Source organism: Heterodontus francisci, unplaced genomic scaffold (assembly GCF_036365525.1).
Source record: "Heterodontus francisci isolate sHetFra1 unplaced genomic scaffold, sHetFra1.hap1 HAP1_SCAFFOLD_66, whole genome shotgun sequence".
NCBI lineage: Eukaryota > Metazoa > Chordata > Chondrichthyes > Heterodontiformes > Heterodontidae > Heterodontus > Heterodontus francisci.
The window spans coordinates 9,575,895-9,583,545 of record NW_027140986.1 but is presented as its reverse complement, the minus strand read 5'-3'; positions in this window follow the sequence as shown (position 1 = coordinate 9,583,545).

The following is a 7,651-nucleotide window of genomic DNA, read 5'->3' as shown; positions in this document are numbered from 1 at the left end:
GAGGTGAGTGTGTGTGTGTGGATTGATTAGAGGGTGAGAGTGTGTGTGTGTTGGATTGATTAGAGGGTGAGTGTGTGTGTGGATTGATTAGAGGGTGAGAGTGTGTGTGTGGATTGATTAGAGGGTGAGAGTGTGTGTGTGTGGATTGATTAGGGGGTGAGTGTGAGTGTGTGTGGATTGATTAGAGGGTGAGAGTGTGTGTGTGCGGATTGATTAGGGGGTGAGTGTGTGTGTGTGGATTGATTAGGGGGTGAGAGTGTGTGTGTGTGGATTGATTAGAGGGTGAGTGTGTGTGTGTGTGATTGATTAGAGGGTGAGAGTGTGTGTGTGGATTGATTAGAGGGTGAGTGTTAGTGTGTGTTTCGATTTATTAGAGGATGAGTGAGTGTGTGCTTGGATTGATTTGAGGGTGCGTGTGTGTGTGTGGATTGATTAGAGGGTGAGAGTGTGTGTGTGTGGATTGATTAGAGGGTGAGTGTGTGTGTGTGGATTGATTAGAGGGTGAGTGTGTGTGTGTGTGGATTGATTAGAGGGTGAGTGTGTGTGTGTGTGGATTGATTAGAGGGTGAGAGTGTGTGTGTGTGGATTGATTAGAGGGTGAGTGTGTGTGTGTGTGGATTGATTAGTTGGTGAGTGTGTGTGTGTGGATTGATTGGAGGGTGAGAGTGTGTGTGTGTGGATTGATTGGAGGGTGAGAGTGTGTGTGTGTGGATTGATTAGTTGGTGAGTGTGTGTGTGTGGATTGATTGGAGGGTGAGAGTGTGTGTGTGTGGATTGATTTGGAGGGTGAGAGTGTGTGTGTGTGGATTGATCAGAGGGTGAGAGTGTGTGTGTGTGGATTGATCAGAGGGTGAGAGTGTGTGTGTGTGGATTGATTAGAGGGTGAGAGTGTGTGTGTGTGGATTGATTAGAGGGTGAGTGTGTGTGTGTGGATTGATTAGAGGGTGAGAGTGTGTGTGTGTGGATTGATTAGAGGGTGAGTGTGTGTGTGTGTGGATTGATTAGTTGGTGAGTGTGTGTGTGTGGATTGATTGGAGGGTGAGAGTGTGTGTGTGTGGATTGATTGGAGGGTGAGAGTGTGTGTGTGTGGATTGATCAGAGGGTGAGAGTGTGTGTGTGTGGATTGATCAGAGGGTGAGAGTGTGTGTGTGTGGATTGATTAGAGGGTGAGAGTGTGTGTGTGTGGATTGATTAGAGGGTGAGAGTGTGTGTGTGTGGATTGATTAGAGGGTGAGAGTGTGTGTGTGTGGATTGATTAGAGGGTGAGAGTGTGTGTGTGTGGATTGATTAGAGGGTGAGAGTGTGTGTGTGTGGACTGATTAGAGGGTGAGAGTGTGTGTGTGTGGATTGATTAGAGGGTGAGAGAGTGTGTGTGTGGATTGATTAGAGGGTGAGAGTGTGTGTGTGTGGATTGATTAGAGGGTGAGTGAGTGTGTGTGGATTGATTAGAGGGTGAGAGTGTGTGTGTGTGGATGGATTAGAGGTTGAGTGTGTGTGTGTGTGGATTGATTAGAGGGTGAGAGTGTGTGTGTGTGGATTGATTAGAGGGTGAGAGTGTGTGTGTGTGGATTGATTAGAGGGTGAGAGTGTGTGTGTGTCTGTGGATTGATTAGAGGTTGAGCCTGTGTGTGTGTGGATTGATTAGAGGGTGAGAGTGTGTGTGTGTGGATTGATTAGAGTGTGACCGTGTGTGTGGATTGATGAGAGGGTGAGAGTGTGTGTGTGTGTGGATTGATTAGAGGGTGAAAGTGTGTGTTTGTGTGGATTGATTAGAGGGTGAAAGTGTGTGTGTGTGTGGATTGATTAGAGGGTGAGTGTGTGTGTGTGTGGATTGATGAGAGGGTGACCGTGTGTGTGGATTGATTAGAGGGTGAGAGTGTGTGTGTGGATTGATTAGAGGGTGAGAGTGTGTGTGTGGATTGATTAGAGGGTGAGAGTGTGTGTGTGTGGATTGATTAGAGGGTGAGTGTGTGTGTGTGTGGATTGATTAGAGGGTGTGTGTGTGCGTGGATTGATTAGAGGGTGAGTGTGTGTGTGTTTGGATTGATTGGAGGGTGAGTGTGTGTGTGTGGATTGATTAGAGGGTGAGTGTGTGTGTGTGTGGATTGATTAGAGGGTGAGAGTGTGTGTGTGGATTGATTAGAGGGTGAGAGTGTATGTGTGTGGATTGATTGGAGGGTGACAGTGTGTGTGTGTTGATTGATTAGAGGGTGAGTGTGTGTGTGTGGATTGATTAGAGGGTGAGTGTGTGTGTGTGTGGATTGATTAGAGGGTGACCGTGTGCGTGGATTGATTTGAGGGTGAGTGTGTGTGTGTTTGGATTGATTGGAGGGTGAGAGTGTGTGTGTGGATTGATTAGAGGGTGAGAGTGTGTGTGTGTGGATTGATTGGAGGGTGAGAGTGTGTGTGTGGATTGATTAGAGGGTGAGAGTGTGTGTGTGTTTGGATTGATTGGAGGGTGAGTGTGTGTGTGTGTTGATTGATTAGGGGGTGAGTGTGTGTGTGTGGAATGATTAGAGGGTTAGTGTGTGTGTGTTTGGATTGACTGGAGGGTGAGTGTGTGTGTGGATTGATTAGAGGGTGAGAGTGTGTGTGTTTGGATTGATTGGAGGGTGAGTGTGTGTGTGTTTGGATTGATTAGAGGGTGAGTGTGTGTGTGTGGATTGATTAGAGGGTGAGTGTGTGTGTGTTTGGATTGATTGGAGGGTGAGTGTGTGTGTGGTGATTTATTAGAGGGTGAGTGTGTGTGTGTGGATTGATTAGAGGGTGAGAGTGTGTGTGTGTGGATTGATGAGAGGGTGACCGTGTGTGTGTGTGGATTGATTAGAGGGTGAGAGTGTGTGTGTGTGGATTGATTAGACGGTGAGAGTGTGTGAGTTTGGATTGATTAGAGGGTGAGAGTGTGTGTGTGTGGATTGATTAGACGGTGAGAGTGTGTGAGTTTGGATTGATTAGAGGGTGAGAGTGTGTGTGTGTGGATTGATTAGAGGGTGAGTGTGTGTGTGTGTGGATTGATTAGAGGGTGAGAGTGTGTGTGTGTGGATTGATTAGAGGGTGAGTGTGTGTGTGTGTGGATTGATTAGAGGGTGAGAGTGTGTGTGTGTGGATTGATTAGAGGGTGAGTGTGTATGTGTGTGGATTGATTAGAGGGTGAGAGTGTGTGTGTGGATTGATTAGAGGGTGAGTGTGTGTGTGTGTGGATTGATTAGAGGGTGAGTGTGTGTGTGTGTGGATTGATTAGAGGGTGAGAGTGTGTGTGTGTGGATTGATTAGAGGGTGAGTGTGTGTGTGTGTGGATTGATTAGTTGGTGAGTGTGTGTGTGTGGATTGATTGGAGGGTGAGAGTGTGTGTGTGTGGATTGATTGGAGGGTGAGAGTGTGTGTGTGTGGATTGATTAGTTGGTGAGTGTGTGTGTGTGGATTGATTGGAGGGTGAGAGTGTGTGTGTGTGGATTGATTGGAGGGTGAGAGTGTGTGTGTGAGGATTGATCAGAGGGTGAGAGTGTGTGTGTGTGGATTGATCAGAGGGTGAGAGTGTGTGTGTGTGGATTGATTAGAGGGTGAGAGTGTGTGTGTGTGGATTGATTAGAGGGTGAGTGTGTGTGTGTGTGGATTGATTAGTTGGTGAGTGTGTGTGTGTGGATTGATTGGAGGGTGAGAGTGTGTGTGTGTGGATTGATGGGAGGGTGAGAGTGTGTGTGTGTGGTTTGATCAGAGGGTGAGAGTGTGTGTGTGTGGATTGATCAGAGGGTGAGAGTGTGTGTGTGTGGATTGATTAGAGGGTGAGAGTGTGTGTGTGTGGATTGATTAGAGGGTGAGAGTGTGTGTGTGTGGATTGATTAGAGGGTGAGAGTGTGTGTGTGTGGATTGATTAGAGGGTGAGAGTGTGTGTGTGTGGATTGATTAGAGGGTGAGAGTGTGTGTGTGTGGACTGATTAGAGGGTGAGAGTGTGTGTGTGTGGATTGATTAGAGGGTGAGAGAGTGTGTGTGTGGATTGATTAGAGGGTGAGAGTGTGTGTGTGTGGATTGATTAGAGGGTGAGTGAGTGTGTGTGGATTGATTAGAGGGTGAGAGTGTGTGTGTGTGGATGGATTAGAGGTTGAGTGTGTGTGTGTGTGGATTGATTAGAGGGTGAGAGTGTGTGTGTGTGGATTGATTAGAGGGTGAGAGTGTGTGTGTGTGGATTGATTAGAGGGTGAGAGTGTGTGTGTGTCTGTGGATTGATTAGAGGTTGAGCGTGTGTGTGTGTGGATTGATTAGAGGGTGAGAGTGTGTGTGTGTGGATTGATTAGAGTGTGACCGTGTGTGTGGATTGATTAGAGGGTGAGATTGTGTGTGTGTGTGGATTGATTAGAGGGTGAAAGTGTGTGTGTGTGTGGATTGATTAGAGGGTGAAAGTGTGTGTGTGTGTGGATTGATTAGAGGGTGAGTGTGTGTGTGTGCGGATTGATGAGAGGGTGACCGTGTGTGTGGATTGATTAGAGGGTGAGAGTGTGTGTGTGGATTGATTAGAGGGTGAGAGTGTGTGTGTGGATTGATTAGAGGGTGAGAGTGTGTGTGTGTGGATTGATTAGAGGGTGTGTGTGTGCGTGGATTGATTAGAGGGTGAGTGTGTGTGAGTTTGGATTGATTGGAGGGTGAGTGTGTGTGTGTGGATTGATTAGAGGGTGAGTGTGTGTGTGTGTGGATTGATTAGAGGGTGAGAGTGTGTGTGTGGATTGATTAGAGGGTGAGTGTGTGTGTGTGTGGATTGATTAGAGGGTGAGAGTGTGTGTGTGGATTGATTAGAGGGTGAGAGTGTATGTGTGTGGATTGATTGGAGGGTGACAGTGTGTGTGTGTTGATTGATTAGAGAGTGAGTGTGTGTGTGTGGATTGATTAGAGGGTGAGTGTGTGTGTGTGTGGATTGATTAGAGGGTGACCGTGTGCGTGGATTGATTAGAGGGTGAGTGTGTGTGTGTTTGGATTGATTGGAGGGTGAGAGTGTGTGTGTGGATTGATTAGAGGGTGAGAGTGTGTGTGTGTGGATTGATTGGAGGGTGAGAGTGTGTGTGTGGATTGATTAGAGGGTGAGAGTGTGTGTGTGTTTGGATTGATTGGAGGGTGAGTGTGTGTGTGTGTTGATTGATTAGGGGGTGAGTGTGTGTGTGTGGAATGATTAGAGGGTTAGTGTGTGTGTGTTTGGATTGACTGGAGGGTGAGTGTGTGTGTGGATTGATTAGAGGGTGAGAGTGTGTGTGTTTGGATTGATTGGAGGGTGAGTTTGTGTGTGTTTGGATTGATGGAGGGTGAGTGTGTGTGTGTGGATTGATTAGAGGGTGAGTGTGTGTGTGTTTGGATTGATTGGAGGGTGAGTGTGTGTGTGTGGATTGATTAGAGGGTGAGTGTGTGTGTGTGGATTGATTAGAGGGTGAGAGTGTGTGTGTGTGGATTGATGAGAGGGTGACCGTGTGTGTGTGTGGATTGATTAGAGGGTGAGAGTGTGTGTGTGTGGATTGATTAGACGGTGAGAGTGTGTGAGTTTGGATTGATTAGAGGGTGAGAGTGTGTGTGTGTGGATTGATTAGACGGTGAGAGTTTGTGAGTTTGGATTGATTAGAGGGTGAGAGTGTGTGTGTGTGGATTGATTAGAGGGTGAGTGTGTGTGTGTGTGGATTGATTAGAGGGTGAGAGTGTGTGTGTGTGGATTGATTAGAGGGTGAGTGTGTGTGTGTGTGGATTGATTAGAGGGTGAGAGTGTGTGTGTGTGGATTGATTAGAGGGTGAGTGTGTGTGTGTGTGGATTGATTAGAGGGTGAGAGTGTGTGTGTGTGGATTGATTAGAGGGTGAGAGTGTATGTGTGTGGATTGATTAGAGGGTGAGAGTGTGTGTTTGGATTGATTAGAGGGTGAGGGTGTGTGTTTGTGGATTGATTAGAGGGTGAGAGTGTGTGTGTGTGGATTGATTGGAGGGTGAGTGTGTGTGTGTTTGGATTGATTAGAGGGTGAGTGTGTGTGTGTGTGTGTGGATTTGTTTGAGGGTGAGAGTGTGTGTGTGTGTGTATTGATTAGAGGGTGAGATTGTGTGTGTGTGTGGATTTGTTTGAGGGTGAGTGTGTGTATGTGTGGATTGATTAGAGGGTGAGTGTGTGTGTGTGGATTGATTAGATGGTGAGTGTGTGTGTGTTTGGATTGATTGGAGGGTGAGTGTGTGTGTGTTTGGATTGATTAGAGGGTGAGTGTGTGTGTGTGTGTGTGGATTTGTTTGAGGGTGAGAGTGTGTGTGTGTGTGTATTGATTAGAGGGTGAGAGTGTGTGTGTGTGTGGATTTGTTTGAGGGTGAGTGTGTGTATGTGTGGATTGATTAGAGGGTGAGTGTGTGTGTGTGGATTGATTAGAGGGTGAGTGTGTGTGTGTGTGGATTGATTAGAGGGTGTGTGTGTGTGTGTGTGGATTGATTAGAGGGTGAGTGTGTGTGTGTGGAATGATTAGAGGGTGTGTGTGTGTGTGTTTGGATTGATTAGAAGGTGAGTGTGTGTGTGTGTGGATTGATTAGAGGGTGTGTGTGTGTGTGTTTGGATTGATTAGAGGTTACCATGCGTGTGGATTGATTAGAGGGTGAGTGTGTGTGTGTGTGGATTGATTAGAGGGTGTGAGTGTGGATTGATTAGAGGGTGAGTGTGTGTGTGTTTGAATTGATTAGAGGGTGACCATGCGTGTGGATTGATTAGAGGGTGAGTGTGTGTGTGTGGATTGATTAGAGGGTGAGTGTGTGTGTGTGTGGATTGATTAGAGGGTGAGAGTGTGTGTGTGGATTGATTAGAGGGTGAGAGTGTGTGTGTGTTTGGATTGATTGGAGTGTGAGTGTGTGTGTGTTTGGATTGATTAGAGGGTGAGTGTGTGTGTGTGTGGATTTGTTTGAGGGTGAGAGTGTGTGTGTGTGGATTGATTAGAGGGTGAGAGTGTGTGTGTGTGTGGATTTGTTTGAGGGTGAGTGTGTGTATGTGTGGATTGATTAGAGGGTGAGTGTGTGTGTGTGGATTGATTAGAGGGAGTGTGTGTGTGTGTTTGGATTGATTGGAGGGTGAGTGTGTGTGTGTTTGGATTGATTAGAGGGTGAGTGTGTGTGTGTGTGTGTGGATTTGTTTGAGGGTGAGAGTGTGTGTGTGTGGATTGATTAGAGGGTGAGAGTGTGTGTGTGTGTGGATTTGTTTAAGGGTGAGTGTGTGTATGTGTGGATTGATTAGAGGGTGAGTGTGTGTGTGTGGATTGATTAGAGGGTGAGTGTGTGTGTGTGTGGATTGATTAGAGGGTGTGTCTGTGCGTGTGTGGATTGATTAGAGGGTGAGTGTGTGTGTGTGAATTGATTAGAGGGTGTGTGTGTGTGTGTTTGGATTGATTAGAGGGTGAGTGTGTGTGTGTGTGGATTGATTAGAGGGTGTGTGTGTGTGTGTGTTTGGATTGATTAGAGGTTACCATGAGTGTGGATTGATTAGAGGGTGAGTGTGTGTGTGTGTGGATTGATTAGAGGGTGTGTGTGTGTGTGGATTGATTAGAGTGTGAGTGTGTGTGTGTGTGGATTGATTAGAGGGTGAGTGTGTGTGTGTTTCGATTGATTAGAGGGTGACCATGCGTGTGGATTGATTAGAGGGTGAGTGTGTGTGTGTATGG